Raw genomic sequence first — 22,197 nt, forward strand, 5'->3', positions numbered from 1 at the left:
ACAAGAATATAACACATTAGGGGCCAGCTTTGTGGTGAAGCAGTTTAAGCCATCACCCGCAACTCTCGTATCCCATATCACAGCACTGGTTCAAGTCCCAGCTGCTCTGATTACAATCCATGCCCCTGTTAATGCACCTGGAAAAGCAGCAGAAGATGACCAAGTACTTGGGCCTCTGTCATCATATGAGAGATCCAGATGGAGTTCCAGGTTTCTGGGCTCCTGCTGGCCTAGCCCAAGCTGGAGAGTGAACTAGCCAGTGGAAGATATTTCTGTCTCTCTTTTCTTCTCTCTCTTCCTGTCACTCTGCCTTTAAATAAATAAGACCAATAAAAGAATATAACATGTTAAGAATTAGGGGAAGTGAGTGTAGGATATACAGAAACACTCTATAGTACCTTTGCAACTTTTCTAAAAATCTAAAGCTTTTCTAAATCAAAAATTTTAAATATTTCATACATGCAAGTAAATACACAAGGTATTTGCACTTAAGATATTCATGCTTAATTATTATGCTTTATTAGCAACAACTGTTAAAATTTTCCTCCTTGCCAAATATGGTCTCTTCCGTGTGCATTTGGCATTGCACTAATGTACCATTAAGTTCTACTAATTATCTACTCTCAAAATAAAAGCTGTCTCTTAGTATTTGGGTTCCTAGGAAAGAGGCAAGTGTGACATAAAATAAACAAAATAAAAACATAATTGGATAAATATGCCCACAGAAATTGATCTTTAATACTAGGAAAGTTCCTTATTTCCTCTATGTATGTTGGTTATATTTCATCAGAGAACAGAACCCATTCTTGGTACTGGTAAAGCTCATCTCAAGCCCCCAAATTTATCAGCATTGGGTTTTCTGAACAAGCCCTTAGTTGCATTTTAGTCCAGAGTGCTTTCTTTCTCTGTGTAGTCTAACACTGCAAGCTATTTGCATTTTAAATATTGCTAAAGTTTTATGCTCATCTAATGATCATTTTTAACAGAGATAAACATTTGCTATGATTTCACAAGTGATGTGATGTGTTGAAATCAAAGGCTGCTTGAGGCGGATGACAGAAGGTTCTGCTGGGCTTAGTCTCAGCTAAATAATATGCTCAACAGAGTCCCCTAGAGGGATCTGAATTCAAAATACGCCTCAGCCCAATTGTAGATACTGTCATGGAGCATTCCTTCACAGCCTTCCAACTATTAATTGGAATTCAAATATCAAGCTGAAAAAAAAAATTCTACTGTCTTTCATAATTGGCATGCTGTTTTTGCTGCTAAATAGAGAATTATTTGGAAGAAAGTTCATAGTGTATTTTACCAATAAGCACATCTACTTTTAAAACATTTTTTCTTTTTATTTGTTTTCATTTATTTGAGAGAGAGAGAGAGAATCTTCTATCTGCTGGTTCACAACCCAAATACCTGCAACATCTGGGCCTGCCAAGAGCCTGAAACTCAATCCAGGCCTCCAGTGTGGAGGAAACCCAAGTCCCTAAGCCATCGCCTGCTGCTCCAAAAGCGAGCATCATCAAGAAGCCGGAAACGGAAGTGGAGCTAGGACTGCAGTCTGGGCACTGCAGTGTGGAATGCTGGCATCCCAAGCCATGTCTTCATGACTGAACCAAGCACCTATGCCACGTTTCTCATTTTTAGCTTGATTATTGTTACAGAGAACAACTACCGAATAATTAAAATAAAAAGTATCCCACATGTTCCCTTTCTGGAGGGAACAAACTGTCCTTTCCTGAGTGTCTAGTGAGAAAGAAGAAGGGAGGAGACTGAGGAGGATTTTCATATTAATCCTGGGCAGAGTGAAGTGCAGAACTGTGTGCTTCTCTCACAAGGATACACAGATACGCTGTGTGCTTCTGCCCCCTCCCCCCACACACACCTGGCGTGATAATTAGACACCATAATAGCACAGCAAAGCTTGGCATATTTGTCTCATTTTAACACTGTTCCAGCATAAAGAAAATTTGCAAGTTAAAACTTAAGTGGATAAAAATACATTTGCCATGGCGCATTTTAAATTCTCATATTAATAGACCAATCACAAATAATCTACAGTTTTAAACTCTCCTTCTTACCTGAAACTCTCTTTCCTAAATATGTGCACATTTTTCCAACACAGAGCATCAACTGGGCCATCCTTTTTGTTTGTTTGTTTCCTTGCATACACTCATATTATTTTGCAGTTCATTTGCTGGAAATTGTGTGGACATGTACTCATTTTAAGAGATAACTTAGGCCAGTGTCGCGGCTCAATAGGCTAATCCTCCGCCTGCAGTGCCGGCACCCCAGATTCTAGTCCTGGTCGGGGCACCGGAATCTGTCCCGGTTGCTCCTCTTCCAGTCCAGCTCTCTGCTGTGGCCAGGGAGTGCAGTAGAGGATGGCCCAAGTGCTTGGGCCCTGCACCCCATGGGAGACCAGGATAAGCACCTGGCTCCTGGCTTTGGAGCAGCGCGGTGCGCCGGCCACAGCAGCCTTTGTGGGGGTGAACCAACAGAAAAAGGAAGACCTTTCTGTCTCTCTCTCTCACTGTCCACTCTGCCTATATATAAAAAAAAAGATAATTTAGCACTTGATCAGAATTTTTCACAATTGGTAGTTAATTCCGAAATGGTAAATAAATTATTGACAATCTGAAGACACTTTCCCACAAATAAAGCTAATTCATCTCCCCATTTGTGCTATATTTATTCTATCTCATCTGCATGGCAGCTTTATTTAATATCACAAAATCATATGATAAGAAAATTACCAAGATGCTCTGTACCCAACTTTATGATGATTTATCCTCATCATCAAACAATATCTTAACAACTTATCTAAACGTTATACTCTCAGTGTTATTTATAATTTTTTCTTGAGTTATGATTTATGAGAAAGTAAAATCTAAACTACAAGGCTTTAAAATTTCTGAGAAACACATATTTGTATTATCTTAGTCACATACATTATATACATTGGTTCATGTTGTGATAGAATATGAAATTAATAAGAATATCTTTTGTTCCATATCTGAATTAGGTCATCGGCATCTCCTATTTCAATGGTTCCTTAATGGCTCTCATCCTCCCTAAGACAGTCTCAAGATTTCTGCCGAAGTGGTTTTTCTGTGATGCTGATATCATCTTGCCACTTCTCTCCTTAATACCGTCTTATCTTTAGATGGATAAAGATGATTAACCTGATTATACTGGAAAAAACTCTTAAGTGAATGAGTGCATAACCATCTCTTTGGTCTGTGACTCAAACTTTAAACTACAACTGTATAGAAAATTTAGTGTCTTGAACGTGTCAGTAACTTCCATATGTCCTTCTTGATTACCTGGGGTTACATTTTCCCCTGGCCCATTCATGCCCACGTTCTTTCTCTTTCCATAAGATGCACTCATTCACCGATCTGCTCATATTTTAAGAATAAGTATACACTCTATGTACATAGCTGTTTTATAAGAGAAATCCTTATAGAGTTAAAATCAGGAGAATAGGAGCTTGGCCTAGCTCCATCTACTCTGATCTATAATTGGGGATAATGGAAACTGTATGCCAAACCCTATGAGAAGAAAGATGTCTGAAGGAAATCCTGATACAAAATAGTGAACCACAGAGAGTGAATCTAGAAGAACAGAATACATTTAATAGAATATACCAAATATGGCCCTGTCCTTGAGGAGAACTTGACTTTTAAAACAAATAAGAATAGTAAAAAAAAAAAATAAGAATAGTAACATTTTACAGTAAATTTGAAAACGTACCAATGGAGATTGCAACACTTTAAGCATGAGGTCTAGAAAAGAAGTTCTTCTTAAAGAGTAAGAATAAAGGAAAATAATATATAGTGGGAAATTAACATTTAATTAATAAACAATTAAAGGATTATATTTTGGAAGATGATGGTTAGGATGCAGGATATTCTTTCTGAAGAAGTCTCAGTCCATGAGGAAACGTAACAGAGAAGTGACCCTCCTGGAAGTGACCTCTTCAGATTTCTTCTTCCTCCCAGGATTTGCACCAGATGGGTGGTAGGAGACAGATGCAGGGCACCAAGGACAAGGGAGGGAGAAAACTAGAAGGGAAATCCTTGCTTTCCTGCCAGACAAAGCAGATAAAGAAACTCCTCTGGGCTGAGTATGCTAATCAGACTCCTACAGAGGACAGGGTCAGGGAAGATGCTTCCCCTAATTGTGTGAAAGTACCCCCAGACTCCCAAGCTTAGTCCTAAATGATTCATACAAAAACAAGTTAGCATAAAGAAAGCTTAGAGGACGAACAGAGATTTGAGTCACCGTACACAAAAGTCAAGTCAGAATTTATGATGTGAACATAACATATTTGATTTTCTGTTAATAAAAAATAATGAGCATTCTCCAGAGGAGTATATCAGGACTAGGAGACTATACAACACAATATTCAGATACAATAAAGTTTATTCAATGTACAAAGAACTAGAGAAATACAACAAATCCCTATGGGAAAATACAATCAACAGATGGCAGCTCTAAGATGACTGTGATGTTGAAGCTGTCAGACAGAACTTTGAATCAGTTATAAAACAATGTTTTATGGGGAAAATAAAAACACACTTAAAATATTTGAAAAATAGAACTTCAAGGAAGCAACAAAGAAGAACCAAGTGAAAATCTTAAAACTGATTCATACCGTGTCTGAAATAAGAACTGAATGAATAGGTTCAATGGCAGACCATGAAGTATACAATAGATAGTATCTAACATCAAGAATACAGAGGGAGAAAAGATTGGAAAAAGTGAACCCAGACTACCTGAAAGACCCATGGAACAACATAAAAATGTCAAGCATATGTGCAGTGAAAGTCCCAGGGAGGAGATAAAGGGATTGAGGCACACAAACAAAAATGAGAATAATGATAGAAACAAATATTCCAAAATTGAAAAACAGAAATTTAGAGATTCAAGAAACTCACTAAATCTGAACAAGAAAAATTTAAAGGAAACATTCATTTAAATGTACCATAATCCGGTTGATGAAAGTAATGATTAAAAAACCTGTTGACAGCATCTAAAGAAAACTATATGTTACATAAAGAGTAACAATGGATTATTCAAATGATTATGAATTTCTCATCAGAAATCATAAAATTAATAAGACTGATGACAGAATGCATAACGTACTGAAAAAAGTAACTTTTCTTCAAAAGAGAAATGGGGAAATAGATATTTCAGGAGTGAAGGGAAACTATCTACATTTTCAGATGAAAGAAAAGGTAGAGAATTTATCCCTCATAGACCTAGACTTACAAGAAATACTGAAGGAAGCCTCAGAGTCTGAAGGTAAATGATACTAGAAGAAACTTGATTCTTTAGAAATCAAATAAAAGACACAAATCAGTGAAAAAGTAAAAGACTTTTTTTCTGTGAGTTTAAAAATGTGTTATGTATTGATTCAAAATAATCTGTTGTGGCGTTCAATAGATTATGACACATGAAATTATAACTTAAAACTAGTGAAGTATTAAGCTATATTTTTAAGTTTCTGCATTTTACATCTAGTTGACTATAAATGTTTAAGCTTGCATTTATTAATCCAGGGTAAAAATTAAAAATCAGTATGATGAGATCATTATATACAAGCGAATACATTAATTAAACTGAAATTCAAAAATATATTTATATGGTACATTATGAAGAAAATTGGGCCTAGAGAAACAAAGTAGGGGCAACAGCATAAATAACAAAATGGTAAGTATAAATCCAAACAGAAAAACATTGCATCACACAACTGTCTAAACATTCCAATGAAAGGTTAAAAACAACAAAGTATTTTTTTTTCAAAACTAAGACCTTAGTATATGATGTCTATAAAAATTAAGAATAAATTAGTAAATGGGGCCTCATTGTGATGCAGCAGGTTACGTTACTGCCTGGAACACCCGCATGCCAGCTGAGCGCTGGTTCCAGGCCCAGCTGCTCCTCTTCCAATCCTGCTCCCTGCTAATGCACTTGGCAGAGCAACAGAAGATAATGAAGCAACTGCTTGGATCCCTGCCATCCACACTGGAGACCTGACTAGAGTTCCAGGCTCTTGGCTCTCTTCTCTGTCTCTCCTTATCTGTCTGCAGACAAATAAACAAGAAATAAATAACTTTAAAAATAAATGAACAGAAATAAATTACAAAACAAAAGAAGCTGGTAGTAACTGTTTCTTTATCTGGTACAGTAAAATTTGAGACAAAGGATCTCATCAAAAAGAAAAAGAGGTTGTTAATTAAGGCAAAAGGAGCAGTCATAACAAAGATACATGATCTTAAATCAGTATGTGCTTAATGATAGAATCTCAACATATATTGAACAAAAGTAGATGTAACTAAAGGGAAAAAAGACAAGCCCACAAACATTGCAGAAGATTTTTATATTTTTCTTTTGGAATAGATAGAATAAGTAGACAAAAATAATCAGTAAAAACAGAAGATCTGAATAGCACTGCAAACCACTTTGCTATACACCCAATCATTTCACAATATGCACACTTACCATGTGCACATAGTACCTTGACCATGCTGGTGATGAACAAGCTTCACTGGATTTAAATGATTTGATTTTCCCAATTACTTTGGAAATGTATAAAAATAAAAACAAAAATAAAATATTAGATGTGAGATGTTTCGAGAAAAAGAATTATCTCGATACTATGGTTTGAATATTACCCCAGATGCTCAAGCATTGAATATTTAATACATAAATTCATTTATTACTGTTGTTTGGAGGTGGGACCTTTTAGAGGATCAGATGAGGTTATGAGGGTTAGGCCCCTAGGATAGCATCAATGGCTTTATAAAAAGGAAGTGAGTCCTGAGCTGGAAGCTTGCTCTTACTCCCCATGTGGTACCCTCTGCCACGGTATAATGCCTGACAGGGTCTCAGCAGAAGCTGAGCAGAAACCAGCCCCATGCTCTTGTCCATCACAGCCTCCAAAAACTATGACTTAAATAAACTTCTATTCTATATAAGTTACCTCATCTCAGGTTTTTGATTTAACAACAGACGGACTAAGACACTGGGGTTTAAACAGCACACATCTAACTAATTCAGAGGTCAAATACGAAACCACAAGGGAAATTGGAATTATGAAATTACAATACATTTTGTGGATACCTTTGTGAAATGGAGCTAAAGTGTACTTTCCAGAAAATGTATTCTCTTAAGTTCTTTTAATAGAAATAGAAAAAATGGGTCTAGGTTTTACTGCATATTTAGCACAGCTGTAAAAATACTGCTTGGAAAGCTCTAACCTCATTTCAGAGTGCCTAGCTTGAGTCCCATCTCTGCTTCTAATCCAGCTTCCTGCTAATGCACACTCTAATGCATCAGTAAGAGCTCAGGTAGTTAAATAATTGGAACCCTGCCACCCATCTGGGAGACAAGAATTGAGTTCCTGGCTGGTGGATTTAACCAGGCCCGACAGCAATGTTGTGGGCATTTGGAGAATAAACTAACACATGGAAGGTACCTCCTTCTAATCCTGAACTCTCCCCTTCACATTCCAAATAAATAAATACCTTTTTTAGTGCAGAATCTAATATTCTATCCCAGAAAAAAAAATCAATATTTCCTTTTTTTAAGAAAAATGGAGACAGGGGCTCCAAGATGGCAGAATAGGGTGGGAGCTCATTGATAGTCCAGGAGAAGATAGTTTAATAAAAGTGGAGATAGTGTAGTCTCATGGAAGAGTTAGGGAAAAAACTGCAGAGGAACCCTTTTGGACTTAGAGAGACATGGTGGATCTACGTGGAGGACACAGGCACCCACGACTTGGGAGCCCAGCTGCCGAGAGTCTTCTCCTTGTGCAGTAGCACAAGACACTGGCTGAAAAGTGGCAGGAAGAGCCCAGAGGGAACGAGGCTTGAAGCCCCGTGGGGAAAGGTACACCAGCCTAACTAGAAGAGAGGAAAAAAATAAAAGGGACGGTACAGGCACAACTCATCAAATTGTACGGTACGGGCACAATTCATCAAATTGAGAAGTCTCTATACTGAAAAGAAACAGGCAAGTGAAGAGGCAACCAACAGAATGGGAAAAATATTTGCAAATTATGAAACCGATAAAGAATTAATAACCAGAATCTACAAAGAGATCAAGAAACTCCACAACAACCAAACAAACAACCCACTTAAGAGATGGGCCAAGGACCTAAATAGTCATCTTTAGACATTTTTCAAAAGAGGAAATGCAAACAGCCAACAGACACATGAAAAAATGTTCAGGATCACTAGCAATCAGGGAAATGCAAATCAAAACCACAATGAGGTTTCACCTCACCCCAGTTAGAATGGCTCACATTCAGAAATCTACCAACAACAGATGCTGGCGAGGATGTGGGGGAAAAGGGACACTAACCCACTGTTGGTGGGAATGCAAACTGGCACCCAAACCGGGACTAGAACCCAGAGTGCCGTGCCGCAGGTGGAGGATTAGCCTAGTGAGCCGAGGCACTGGCCAGGATTAAGCAGGGTTTACCATAGGAATGTATAGGTTGACTTAACACCGAAAGAGTCATTTAATGTAATTCTACCTATGAATAAAAAAAAGAAAAAGCACATGAACTGTTCAAAGAGGCAAAGATTGTCCAAAAAATGAACTCTGATTTATAAAACAGCCTCTCAGCTTCTAGAAATTGTGATTTTTTTAATTAAACTGATAAAGGGCATTTATGAGAAATCTTCATCCAACATTATATCATTTTCCCCTGAGATACAGAAGAAAGCAAAGATACCATTTTTATCACTTTCACTCAACATTGTATTAGAACCATTGCACTCACCCAGTGGAAAACAATAAAAGCCATAAAGGTAGAAAAAGAAATGAAACTATCCTATTTATAGAAAATAAGATTGTCACTTCAGCTAGCCCAAGAAACCTGCAGAAAAATTGCTGGAGCAAATAAGTGAAATTACAGCAATTCTGTAGAGTTAAATTTATATATTTTCAACAACATTGGGAAGCAAAATTTAGAAAAAAAAATTACAGTAATGTCACAACAGAAAAAGTGTACAGCAACTTGATCAAAAGATGTCTAAGACGTCTATTCGAACACTAGTCAAAGTGATTAGTTTCACTTCACAATTGATTATAATGAAAGGATTAAGAGTCAAAGGGATCACATAAACAAGATTAGTGTCTGCTAATACTAACTGATAGAATTAAAAAGGAGAGAACGATCCAACATGGGAAGAGGGATACACAGCAGACTCATAGAACAGCAGATATCCTAAACAGCACTCTGGCCTCAGAATCAGCCCTTAAGTCATTCAGATCTGGCTAAAAAGAAAGATCTCTGTGAGTGAGATCCTAGTGGAAAGAACGGGCCATCAAAGAAGGAGGTACCTTTCTCTGAAGGGAGGAGAGAACTTTCACTTTGACTATGACCTTGTGTAAATAAGATCAGAGTTGGCGAACTCAAAAGGCTTCCATAGCCTTGGCAACTCATGACAAGAGCCTAGGGTGATTACTGACGCCATAAACAAGAGTGTCAATTGTTAAGTCAACAACAGGAGTCACTGTGCACTTACTCCCCCATGTAGGATCTCTGCCCTTAATGTGTTGTACAGTGTAAATTAATGCTATAATTAATACTCAAACAGTACTTAACACTGTCTTTCTGTGTGGGTGCAAACTGTTGAAATCTTTACTTAATATATCCTAAATTGATCTTCTGTATATAAAGATAATTGAAAATGAATCTTGATGTGAATGGAATGGGAGAGGGAGCAGGAGATGGGGGGTTGCAGGTGGGAGGGAAGTTATGGGGGGGGAAAAGCCACTGTAATCCAAAAGCTGTACTTTGAAATTTATATTTATTAAATAAAAGTTAAGAAAAAAATGAAAAAAGCCAAAAAACCACAAAACAAAACAAACAAACAAAAACTACAATAACTATTCACAGGTGCCAGAGACCTAAAAAATCATGAAAGGATCTAAATTCAGTGACTAAAAGAATTAATATTAAGTTGCCGGCTGGTGCCACGGCTCAATAGGCTAATCCTCCACCTGCGGCGCCGGCACCTCAGGTTCTAGTCCCGGTTGGGGCGCCGGTTCTCTCCCAGTTGCTCCTCTTCCAGGCCAGCTCTCTGCTGTGGCCCGCGAAGGCTGTGGAGGATGGCCCAAGTGCTTAGGCCCTGCACCCGCATGGGAGACCAGGAGAAGCACCTGGCTTCTGGCTTTGGATTGGCGCAGCACGTTGGCCATGGCAGCCATTTTGGGGATGAAACAATGGAAAGAAGACCTTTCTCTCTCTCTCTCTCTCTCTCTCTCTCTCTCTCTCTCTCTCTCTGTCTCTCTCTCTCTCACTAAAAAATCTGCCTGTCAAAAAAAATACAAAATAAAATATTGTTAAATTGCCAATTATTCCAAAGTGGAGTTATGTCTTCAGTACAATTCTTGCTGATATTTTAGCGCTTTTTGGCAGATTTTGCAAAGTGATTCTAAAATTTACATAGAAATATAAATGGCACAGGATGATTGAAGTATTTATATATGCACATATGATATGCAAATATACAACATATATAATGTGTGTGCACATTTAAACATGAACATAAAAGGAGGGCTTACCTGACCTGGTTTCAAGACTTACTGTAAAACTGTAGCTATCAGGAGAGTTTAGCGTTGGGAAGAAGTTAAATATATAAATCATTGACACATACACAGAATCTAGAAATAGACGCATGCAACATGATTTATAGACTTCCAGCAAGGACGCCAAGAAAACTTGGTGGGATAAGAAAAGCATTTTCAACAAACAATACTGGATCAACAGATATACAGATGGGAAACCATGGGCATGATTCTTTACTTCACCATAAATAAAAATTAACTTGAAAGGAAACACAGACCTAAATCGATTATATAAAACCAGAGAAATTCTGGGCAAAAGCGAGTGCACAAACGCTTTTAAAAGAATCTTACATAAAACTTAAAATGCCCAAAAAATGAAAGATAAAATTGATAACGGGTTCATTTTAATTAAGATAGTGTGTTATGGGGAAAGTGTTGTGGTGTGGCAGGTTAACCTGTCACTTCTGACACCTGCATCCCATATGGGCACTGGTTCAAGTCCTGGCTGTTCTGCTTCCCATCCAGCTCCCTGCTGATGCAGATGGAAAACCAACAGAAGAAGGCCGTGCACCCACGTGAGAAACCGAAATGAAGCTCCTTGCTCCTGGCTCCTGGCTCCTGGCTCCTGGCTCCTGGCTCCTGGCTCCTGGCTCCTGGCTCCTGGCTTGGGCCTGGGCCAGCCCTGGCTGTTGTAGCCATGTAGAGAGTGAACCAGTGGTTGGAAGGTCCTCTCTCTCTTTCTCTCTCTCTCACTCACTTTCCATTTTTTTATTTTATTTTTATATATTGATTTTTTGGCCAGGCAGAGTTAGACAGTGAGAGAGACAGAGAAAAAGGTCTTCCTTCTGTTGGTTCACTCCCCAAATGGCCGCAATATGGCTGGCACTGCGCCGATCCAAAGCCAGGAGCCAGGTGCTTCCTCATGGTCTCCCATGCGGGTGCAGGGCCTAAGCACTTGGGCCATCCTCCACTGCCTTTCCGGGCCACAGCAGAGAGCTGGCCTGGAAGAGGAGCAACCAGGACAGAATCCGGCACCCCAACCGGGACTAGAACCCGGGGTGCCGGAGCCACAGGCAGTGGATTAGCCAATTGAGCCTCAGCGCCGGCCTCACTCACTTCTTTCAAATAAGTAAATAAAATATTTTTTTAAAATATTGTGCTCTTTGAAAGACTCCATAAGCAAATAAAAGGTAAGCCTCTCCAAAAAATATACATTAAACATATACACAAAGAAGTTGTATTCTGATAACTCACAACTCAGTTATACAAGATAGTAGTTATGTAAATGCAAACTGAAATAAAAACTGATAATCCTGCATGCTCATTAGGTGGTTAACATACAAAGACCTAGCCAAACCAAGTGTTCCTAAGGTAAGTGTGCAACAGAAACTTATACACTGCTGGAGGGAATTAAAGTTATTTCATTCTTATGTATTTATGCAAAAGTAATGAAAAATGTTTTTAAGATTTATTTATTTATCTGAAAGACAGAGTTACCAGGTTGGGGATGGGGTGGGGAGAGAGACAGAGAATAGAGAGAGAGAATATCTTCCACCTGCTGATTCACTTCCCAAATGGCCACAATGGTCAGAGCAAAGCCAAAGCCAGGAGCAAGGAGTTTCATCCAGGTTCCTCACATGGGTGCAGGGGCCAAATCCTTGTACTGTTTCTGATGCTGTCCCAGGCCATTAGCAGGGAGCTGGATGGGAAATGAAGCAGCCCATATGTAGCTTACTGTTAGTGCTACCTCACAAAGCCAGCCCATGGTGTGCTTGCGCTCTCTCTCTCTCTCTCTCTCTATATATATATATATATAATTTATTATATATAATTTACATAGTTTATATAATTTTATATACTTTATACAATGTATATATTATATATATAAATATATAATTTATTTTACCATAAGACTTGTAGATGAATTCTTTTAGTTAAATTATTCTTGGGAGCCCCAAACTAGATGCAACTCAAAATTCCATGAGAAAATATAAAAGAATGGTGACACAGTCATATAATGCAATGCTATTTGATAATAAAAATAAATGGACAAAAGTTACACATATTAATATGAATGAATAGCTAAACTGTTATATTGTGTGAGAGTTGTAGCTCAGTGGATTAAGTTTCCACTTGGTATGCCTGTGTCTCGTATTAGAGTGTCTGATTTGGGTGCTGGGTACTTTGTGCTTCCAAACCAGCCTCCCACTAGTGTTCCTGGGAGGCAGTGGGTGATGGCCCCCCTGCCATCATATGGGAGACCTGGACGTAGTTTCTTGCTCCTGGTGTCAGCCTGGCTCAATCCTGACTGTTGTGGGCATTTGGGTCATAAGCCAATAGATAGAAGACAGCTCTCTGTTTCTCCATCTGTTTCTGTCACTCTGCTTTTCAAATAAATATTTAAAAAAAAAACTATCATTGCTGAGTTAACAAATTTTAGGTAAAAACAGAGTGCGTACTGTATGAAGTTTATGATGTAATAGTCTAGAAGCTATGTTCTAATAAGTAGTCCCTGGGAGTACATTAATTGCTACCTAGAAATGGGATGAGAAAGAGGAAAGGGGACTTAGAAAAATATCAGGTGGCTATGACCGAAATGTTGATTGTCCTGTGATGATGGTTGCATAGATCTATATATATATACTTCCAATAAAGCTGGGAAATAAGACAGATAATAGATAGATAAATAGATAGATAGATAGATAGATAGATAGATAGATATTCTGTGGTGAGTGTGGTGAGTTTTATACATTAATTGACACTTTTCTTGCCCCACTTTGTGCTTTTAATACAAAGAATAATAAAAAAAAATTTTAAAAAAAGCAGATTCAGGTAACTTTTCCAGAAAGTTCAGGAAAACAAAAACTGCTTAAAAGATAATAGAAATCAAGTGTGTGTTCTCCTAGGAAACCTTCAATAGTTTCAAGGAATGAAGAATTTTGCTTTGATGTTTGGGTACAATTTTAACATGCAGATTTGGTAGAAGAATTGAATGGGAGTAGAGGGTATTCTGGATAAAGGCAAGATCAAAAGTAAGACTATGAAATAAGAGGTGTGTATGTGATGGCAATAAAAACAGTCTTTTATAATATGAACATCTTAGATTTTTACTTTATAATATGAACATTTTAAACATTTGTTTAAAAATATTGTGAAGGAAGGTGGCTGCCAGTAAATGCATCCTAATATTTCCTCTCAAATCTGTTTTATTAAATACAGGATAGTAATTCAGAGCAATAAACAAGCATTTGGAAGAGGTAAGGAGCTTGTTGGAATGGTGAGAATGCAAAAATGGGAGTGGATATAATATGAAAAGGTAGTTTAAACATACCTCATTGTTACTGTGTAAGACATAGTAAAATGTTCTGTTGAAGTGTCCACAGGAAAATAAAATATGAGGAATCTTCAAAAAGGTCATGGAGTGGCCGATGCTGTGGCATAGATAGGCAAAGCTTCCACCTGAGGTGCCAGCATCCCATATGGGCACCAGTTCATGTCCCAGCTGCTCCTCTTCAGATCCAGCTCTGTGCTAAGGCCTGGGAACTCTGCAGGACAGCCCGAGTGCTTGGCCCCTGCATCCACATGGAAGACTCAGATGAAGCTCCTGGCTCCTGGCTCTGGATCGGCCCACCTCCAGCCATTGTGGCCATTTGGGTAGTGAACCAGGGGATGGAAGACCTCTCTCTGTCTTTTCCTCTCTTTTTCTGTAACTCTTGTCGCTCCCCCTCTTCATGGAGGAACGACACAGGACCCTGCACTGTTCTTTTTGTCTGCTCGGCCCTCCCCGGGTTTGCTGCTGGTTCTTCCCGGGTTGGCTACCGACCCTTCCACCTCCGTGGAAGGGCGGTTCCCCCTAGCCACTTTCCCCACTTCCGCGGGGGAGCGGCATACCGCCGGCCGGCTCTCTAGGGGGCTGCACAGGTGTTCCTTCAGATGTTCCTGGTGCATGTTGTCTCTCTCCTCCTTTATAATCCTTTTCCACCAATCCCAACTCGGCTGCTCACACGCTGAGTACGCTGCTCTCCTCCAATCAGGAGCAGGTCCTGCTGTTTATTGGTTGAACTGGAGGCAGCTGTGTAGAAGCTGTTTTCTCCTCTCCCAGCTCCATATTGTGGGAGAGCAGATGCATAGAATAAGTCTTAATTCCAGTAACTTAGTCTAGTCCGAGTTGCTCCCAGTTGCTCCCCACAACTCTGCCTCTGAAATTAGTAAATACATATTTTTTTAAAAAAAAAAGATAATGGAGAATGCACATTATAAAACTTATGCATAAATTTTCAAAATTATTTTTCATTAAAATAAATGTATCTTTTAATTCTATTTCTCATCAACTTTTTGAAGCACTCATACCCAATCATCTCTCTATAATATCTAGGTTAGGGTTAAGGTTAGGGTTAGGGTTAGGGTTAGGTCATTTCGAAGTTCACTTATGTAGAAAAAGGGAACTTAAAGAAACCACTTGTAAATCCTTTCCTATCTGATCCCACACTGCACAGAGGCTTACAGGCTAAAGTGGGCATCTGCTGTTGTAGTGTTTTTCAGAGCAGCATAGAGATTTTGATGGGAGAGAGGATATATTTACTGAGCTAAATTGCAACACTTAAAGGTAATGTCTCACTCCACATAGAAACACTCTGCAAAAATGAACCACCATCTTCATACACATGCTTGCTGTCTTTGAAAGTATACTATGATTGCATTTGTATCCAAGGCATAGGAAAGGTTGAGCACTTAAGAATATTGTACAATGTCCTAGATAAATATGTCATATCTGTCTGTTTCCCACCTCAGTCCAGGTAATGCTTACAGGAAGAAAGGGGGTTGGCAATGAAATAGGATAAGAATATGCCCCGGATGGTTTTACTTTAAAACAACATCGCTGCTTTAATATTCTTCAAGCCATTATGCGTCCATTAGCATCTTGAGGGTATAGTAGAGAGAGCTATAGCTATCTGCAGCTGGCAGCCCTTAGCCCAGTCTCTAAGGACTTGAAGCCACTTAGCATTTTTAATGCTGCAGTTTAAAATAACTAACCTAGACATTATCTCTATTCAAGGGGGAGTTCTAAACTTCAAAACAATTTTCCAACTTATGAAACAGATAGGTTTGTAAAAAAAAAAAAAAAAAAGTTACTTTTCCCGGCAGTGACGGCAGGCATGTAGTTCTCACTTGACAATCATCATTTTTAGAAATAAATTCATATTGTGCATAATGTAATAATCATAGGTTCTCAAAACAATCAATAAAGTAACATAAAACTAGTTAGCAAGATAAATGGAAAGGTTCATTGTTTTTTGTAGACTCCATGAAAGTGAAGTGTTTTTTTTTTTTTTTTTTTTTTTTTTTGAAAGGCAGAGCCACGAAGAAGCAGAGGCAAAGAGAGGAAGAGAGAGGTCTTGCCTCCGCTGGTTCACTCCCCAAATGGCCACAATGGCCGGAGCTGTGCCTATTTGAAGCCAGAAACCGGAAGCTTCTTCCAGGTCCCCTACGTGGGTGCAGGAACCCAAGGACTTGGGCCATCTTCTACTGCTTTCCCAGGCCACAGCAGAGAGCTGGATCAGAAGTGGAGCAGCTGGGATTCAAACCAGTGCCGTACGGGATGCTGGCACTGCAGGCAGTGGCTTTACCCGCTACGCCACAGTGCCAGCCTCAAACATGAAGTATTAAAAGTGAATTATCAGTGTCAAGAACCAACGTTCAAGAACCCATACTCTATGGTATTGTGCGGTTTTGGCAAATGCCTTCATCTTCCTGGATCCCAATGTTCTCGTTTTTCAGGTCAGGATTACAGTGGAGAGGATGCCCAAGAGCATTTCCAATCCGCACACTGACAACTCCCATGCTTCAGAGTCACCGTATGTAGTAAGTACAGAATTGCACACATAGCAATATTGCTACTAACAGAGAGAAGGCGTCCATTGTTAGGAACTTTGCTACAAGAAATGAAAAAATACCATGACTACCGGGTAAACTCTACAACCGAGATTTTCTCTCCATCAGCACTGAGGGTTCACTTCCTCCCTTTCAAAAAGGAAATAGGCTGCATGTGTGGCTTCTCACTGATGGAAATCCCCGCTTCTTCTGGAAGTTTCATATACTTGCCCAGTAAAGAAAATGACCTAGGTAAAGATTTATTTTATTTTATTTTTATTCATTTTATTTATATGAGAGATAGCATTACACAGAAGAGGGGAGAGAAATATTTCGCCTGCTTGTTCATACCCCAAATGGCTACAGCCTGAGCTGGACCAGGTTGAAGTCAGGAGCCAGGCCTTCTTCCAGGTCTCCCACGCAAGTGCAGGGGCCCAAGCACTAGAGCCCACCTCCACTGTACTCCCAGGCACATTAGCAGGGAGCTGGTTCAGAAATGGAGCAGCAAGGACTCAAGTTCCCTCCCATTTGGGATGCCTGCCTTGCAGGCAGCGGCTTAACCCACTAAACCACAATGCTGGCCCCAGGAAAATTTTTAAGCAAGTGAATTTCAGAAATTGTCATTTTTAAGTTATTATTTTTACTCAACTTTTATAAAAACGTGTTGTTAATAGCAAAATATGCGTACTGAACCACTTTCAGCTCTGCAAAAATAAATAAGTAAATGAATGAAAATTTTCACATTCCTCCTAACTGTGACGAAGACAACAGGGTGACCCAGTGGTTAACGGTATAGATTTTGAGGCCTTCACTGCGGCATAGCAGATAAAGCCATGGTCTATAGTGCTGGCATCCCATGTGGACACTGGTTCGAGACGCTGCTGCTCCACTTCCAATACAGCTCCTTGCTAATGCACCTAGGAAAGCAGTGGAGGATGGCCCAAGTCCTTGGGCCCCTGCACCCACATGGGAGACTAGGATGAAGATCCTGACTGCTGGTGTAGGATCAGCCCAGCTCTGGCTGTTGTGGATGTCTGGGGAGTGAACTAGTGAATAGACGATCTCTCTCTCTCTCTCTCTGTGTGTGTGTGTATCTCTGCCTTTCAAGTAAACAAATAAATTTTTAAAAAATGATTATAGGTTGAGGTTAAACAAATTTGATACTTTCACTTTAAATCATCTAAAGTATTTCTTTTGCATACCACCTCCCCATAACTGGAAGAAATGTTAAAATTCATCTTTATGATTGTACAGGATTAGAAGAGAAACATCCTTCAAGACTTGTATATGAGTGCACCAGCAAATAAAGGTGTTAGGAGTATGACTAGCTCCCGAGGCAGCAACATGGTGACAGTGCAAGACGGACAGAGTGGAAGAAGAGAGTCAGCAGTTAATTTATCTGGAGCACATGTGAGGGTGAAATTTCGGGAGTGGCACTGTAATGCAGTACGAATGCTTGTATCTCCCAGTGGAGTGCCTGGGATCGAGTCCAGCTGCTGCTGCGAATCCAGTTTGCTGCTAATGCACACTATTGGATGCAGTAGATGATGGCCCAAGTACAGGGGTTCTTGTCACCTCCAGGGGAGACCCAGAAGCAGTTCTTGTTTTCTGACCTCATCTCAGCCCAGCCCTATCTGAAGAATTTAGGGAGTGAACCAGAGAGTGAAAAATTTCTCTCTCTCTTCTCTCTGTCACTGCCTCTTCCAAATAAATGCTTAAAATTATAGATTCTGGGACATTCTTTAAGAAATTTGTAGTGAGAAATGTGTGGTCTCAATTTTATTTTTTATCATTCTTTGGAGGGTGCAGTGTATATCTTACAAAAATTGCAGAAATGGAAAATAATGCATTGATGATTCAATGAAAAAAAAAAAGACTTAGTAAACTGATACAGAGAACTTGGAATAGATGCATTTAAAATGGAATGGCCTTGCCAGAAAGCCAATAGACTGTCCATTCGAAAAGGTGCATGATTTGGGTAATGGAAATAGTATGGTATTTGGTAATGGGTTGGAGTAAAATTAATCATAATAATAAGAATATGTGAATAAATAAAAATTTCTTGAAAATTCTGCATCCTATTTCTAGATCTCTTTTCCTGTTCTGGAGCAGAAGTCCCACTAGAGGGGATGTTGGTACTAATTAGCTATAGTATAAACAAGATGTTTCCATGATATGTTATCCTAACTAGACCTCAATTAAGCTAATTTATTTTCCACTTAAAGAATTAAAGCGAATCACTTTGTATGCTGGTCCTATAATATCCTATAAAATTTTAAAAAAATTCTTACTGTTTTATATGAAATCACTATCCATTATGAATATGCTTTGTTAAGTTTGAATACATCTGGGCCGGCGCCATGGTTCACTTGGTTAATCCTCCACCTGTGGTGCCAGCATCCCATATGGGCACTGGTTCTAGTCCCGGCTGCTCCTCTTCCAGTCCAGCTCTCTGCTGTGGCCCCAGAAAGGAATAGAGGATGGCCCAAGTGCTTGGGCCCCTGCACCCACATGGGAGACCAGGAGGAAGCACCTGGCTCCTGGCTTCGGATGGGTGTAGCTCCGGCAGTGGTGGCCATTTTGGGGGTGAACCAATAGAAGGAAGACCTTTCTCTCTGTCTCTCTCACTGTCTATAACTCTGCCTGTCAAATAAAAAAAAAAAAGTTTGAATACATCTAATATTTGGAATTGTTTGATTTCATTCTGATTACCAATTACCATAGCAATGTAAATTATTACTAAATTAGCGTTGCAAATATCACACAATTATGGCTTTTCTGAAATGGAGAAGTTAAGGAGCAGACATTGGATATAGAAGTTAGGATGTCACTTGGGATGCCCACATCCCATAAGTGAAAGTTTGGATGCAATTCCAACTTCTGTTTCAGATTCCAGCTTCCTGCCAGTGGATACCCTAAGAGCCAGCACTTGGATCCCTACCACACACGGGAACTCATGTGGAATTCCGTGGCTCCTGGCTCTGAATTCACCCAGCCCCAGCATCTGATGACTTTTGAGGAACATATCAGAAAACGGAATATATTTGTACCTCTAAATTTCAAGTAAATAGAATAACTAATACAAGAGAAAAGTTTTAACTGAAAAAGTTAATACAAGATTATCATTTTTCATTTTAACTTATATTTGATTAAAAAGATGTTAAGTATATGAAATGCATATAATATATATGTAATCTATGAAGAACTGTCATGAACATAACCAAAAACTCTTAATGAGTTATCACCACCTTTGATGGAACTATTTCTCTGCCCCTCCACTATCACATTACTCTGTCAACTCTCAGGGATAAATATTATTCAGGTTTTTTACGTTCCCCTTTTCTTCTGCTTTAAGTAGTAATTTGAAAAGATATTATGTTATATATATTCACATGTAAAATTTATTCAGGAAAGTGATTTTCTGTATTAGATTTGAAATAATATATTAAAAGAGAATATTTAGAATGCCATGTACTTTAAGCAATTTATTTTTTAAAGATTTATTTATTTATTAGAAAGTTAGAATTACACAGAGAGGGGAGAGAGAGAGAGAGAGAGAGAGAGAGAGAGGTCTTCCATCCGATGGTTCACTCCCCAATTGGCCTCAATGGCCAGAGCTGCACCAATTTGAAGCCAGGAGCCAGGAGCTTCTTCTGGGTAACCCATACAGGTTCAGGGGCCTAAGGACTTGGGCCATCTTCTACTGCTTTCCCAGGCCATAGCAGAGAGCTGGATCAGAAGTGGAGCAGCTGGGACTAGAACCAGCGCCCACCTGGGATGCCACAGCTTCAGGCAGGGTGTTAACCCACTGAGCCACAGCGCTGGCCACAAACAATTTATTTTGTATAAATGGCAGGCCGCTATACAAAACATTTTAAAGTTTAACTCCCCAAAAGAGTAATAAACCAAATTCCAACAATTTCTAAAATAGTTTATTCTTTCATTAGAATATGACCTGTATTTTTCAGTCTTGAGACATTACTATTGGAACAACATAATGTTCTGCATTGTAAAAGGTTTCTTCCATTTAAGAAGACTTGAAAACACTTTTAGTGATAGCCTTATCAGCAAACATTGAATATATATAATCATATGTATTTGAGTTTTCTTTTTATTTTTTAAAAAAAAGGTTTATTTGAAAGTCAGAGTTACATAGAGAGAGGAGCGGCAGAGAGAGAGTATTCCATCTGCTGGTTCACTCCCCAATTGGACATAATGGTCGGAGTTATGCCAATCCAAAGCCAGGAGCCAGGAGCTTCTTTTGGGTCTCCCGTACGGGTGCAGGGGCTCAAGCTCTTGGGCCATCTTCTACTGCTTTCCCAGGCCATAGCAGAGAGCCGGATTGGAAGGGGAGCAGCTGGGACTAGAACTGGCACCTAATGGGATGCTGGAACTTCAGGCCAAGGCGTTAACCTGCTGAACCACAGGCAATAAAAATATGCCTATCGCTAGTGAATTAGAGTATCTATCACCCACTTTGGTAACCACTTCTGCGCATTACCAGTCATTCTGATATAAATAAAGTATGTAGACAAAGTAGAATCACTTATAAGCTTGCATTTGTTTTCACTGGAAACTCTGAACATGTTTACTGGCATGTCCTCCTGTATGAACTGCTTCATTATGTACTTGGTCCATGTTTCCACTGAATTGTTCAATTTTTTTCTTAACGTTTTCTGTCACTAGTCACGGAGGGGAGGGCAGTTGCCGGAGCAAGTGTCGTGGGTTCTTTTCCTCAGCTTAGTATAGAAATAAAAAGCCAAGAAACAATTTTCAAAGAGGCATAAACTTTCATTTGATAGGCAAGTGATAGAGAAAGCGTCTGGTCCAGGAGGAAACCAGGTGGAGTGCCCAAGTGGGACACCGGCTTTGAGGAAGTGTCTCGGGTTTTTAAGGCATTACTCTGCTCATAGGGTTATCTTATTGGGGGTGCCCATTGGACAGGGGGTTTCACATACGAATGTTGATTGGCTTGGGGCTCATGGAGATAGTGGGGGTCTCATGGAGACTGTCTGTCTCCTTGGGGCTCAGAACCCCTAGTCTGCTAGCTCTGGGTGGAAGATTACAGCCGCCCTGAAGGTGTGATTTAAGGCCACAAGTTCACACAGGCAGCCTGGGTCTCCTGGAACCAGTGTGACTCTCCCCAGGGACTCAGCCCCTTCCCCTTCCAGCTCTGAATGAATGATTGCCCCTGCCTGAAGGTGTGATTTAAGACCACAAGGTCTCACATGCAGCACAAGAAGCTATTAGTGCAGGAGATGCCAGTTGGCCTGGAGACAGGCTTTCCAGCCACAGATGACAGTTTGCCTGTGAAGGACATTCTACCTATGTATGAAGGGGCCCGCAGACTCCCAGCCCCACTGGCCAGCCTCATGTTCCAAAAATGTTTGTGCGTATATTAAGAAATGTATTTATCATCTTATACTGTTTTATTCCATATGGCTGTCCAATGGCTTAATAACATATGTGAATTAAGCCATATTTTCCGCATTCATTTAAATCCACATTTTAATCAAATAATAAATACCCATAAGTAGTTTGATTCATACCTGTTCTTCATTTATTGTTCAGAGGTAAGAACAGTTTTAGCATCTGTAGACCAGAAATTTGTGTATCATTTATCTGTAATACATGCTATTCAAAGTTTCACATGTATGTTTGCATCAGTGTTGTCATCAGCTATAAAAGCAAACTGCAATAACAGCTACGTGCCCAATTTTCAGTCACATTAACAATTCT

The sequence above is a fragment of the Oryctolagus cuniculus genome, chromosome 8 (assembly GCF_964237555.1).
Source record: "Oryctolagus cuniculus chromosome 8, mOryCun1.1, whole genome shotgun sequence".
NCBI classification, from domain to species: Eukaryota; Metazoa; Chordata; class Mammalia; order Lagomorpha; family Leporidae; genus Oryctolagus; species Oryctolagus cuniculus.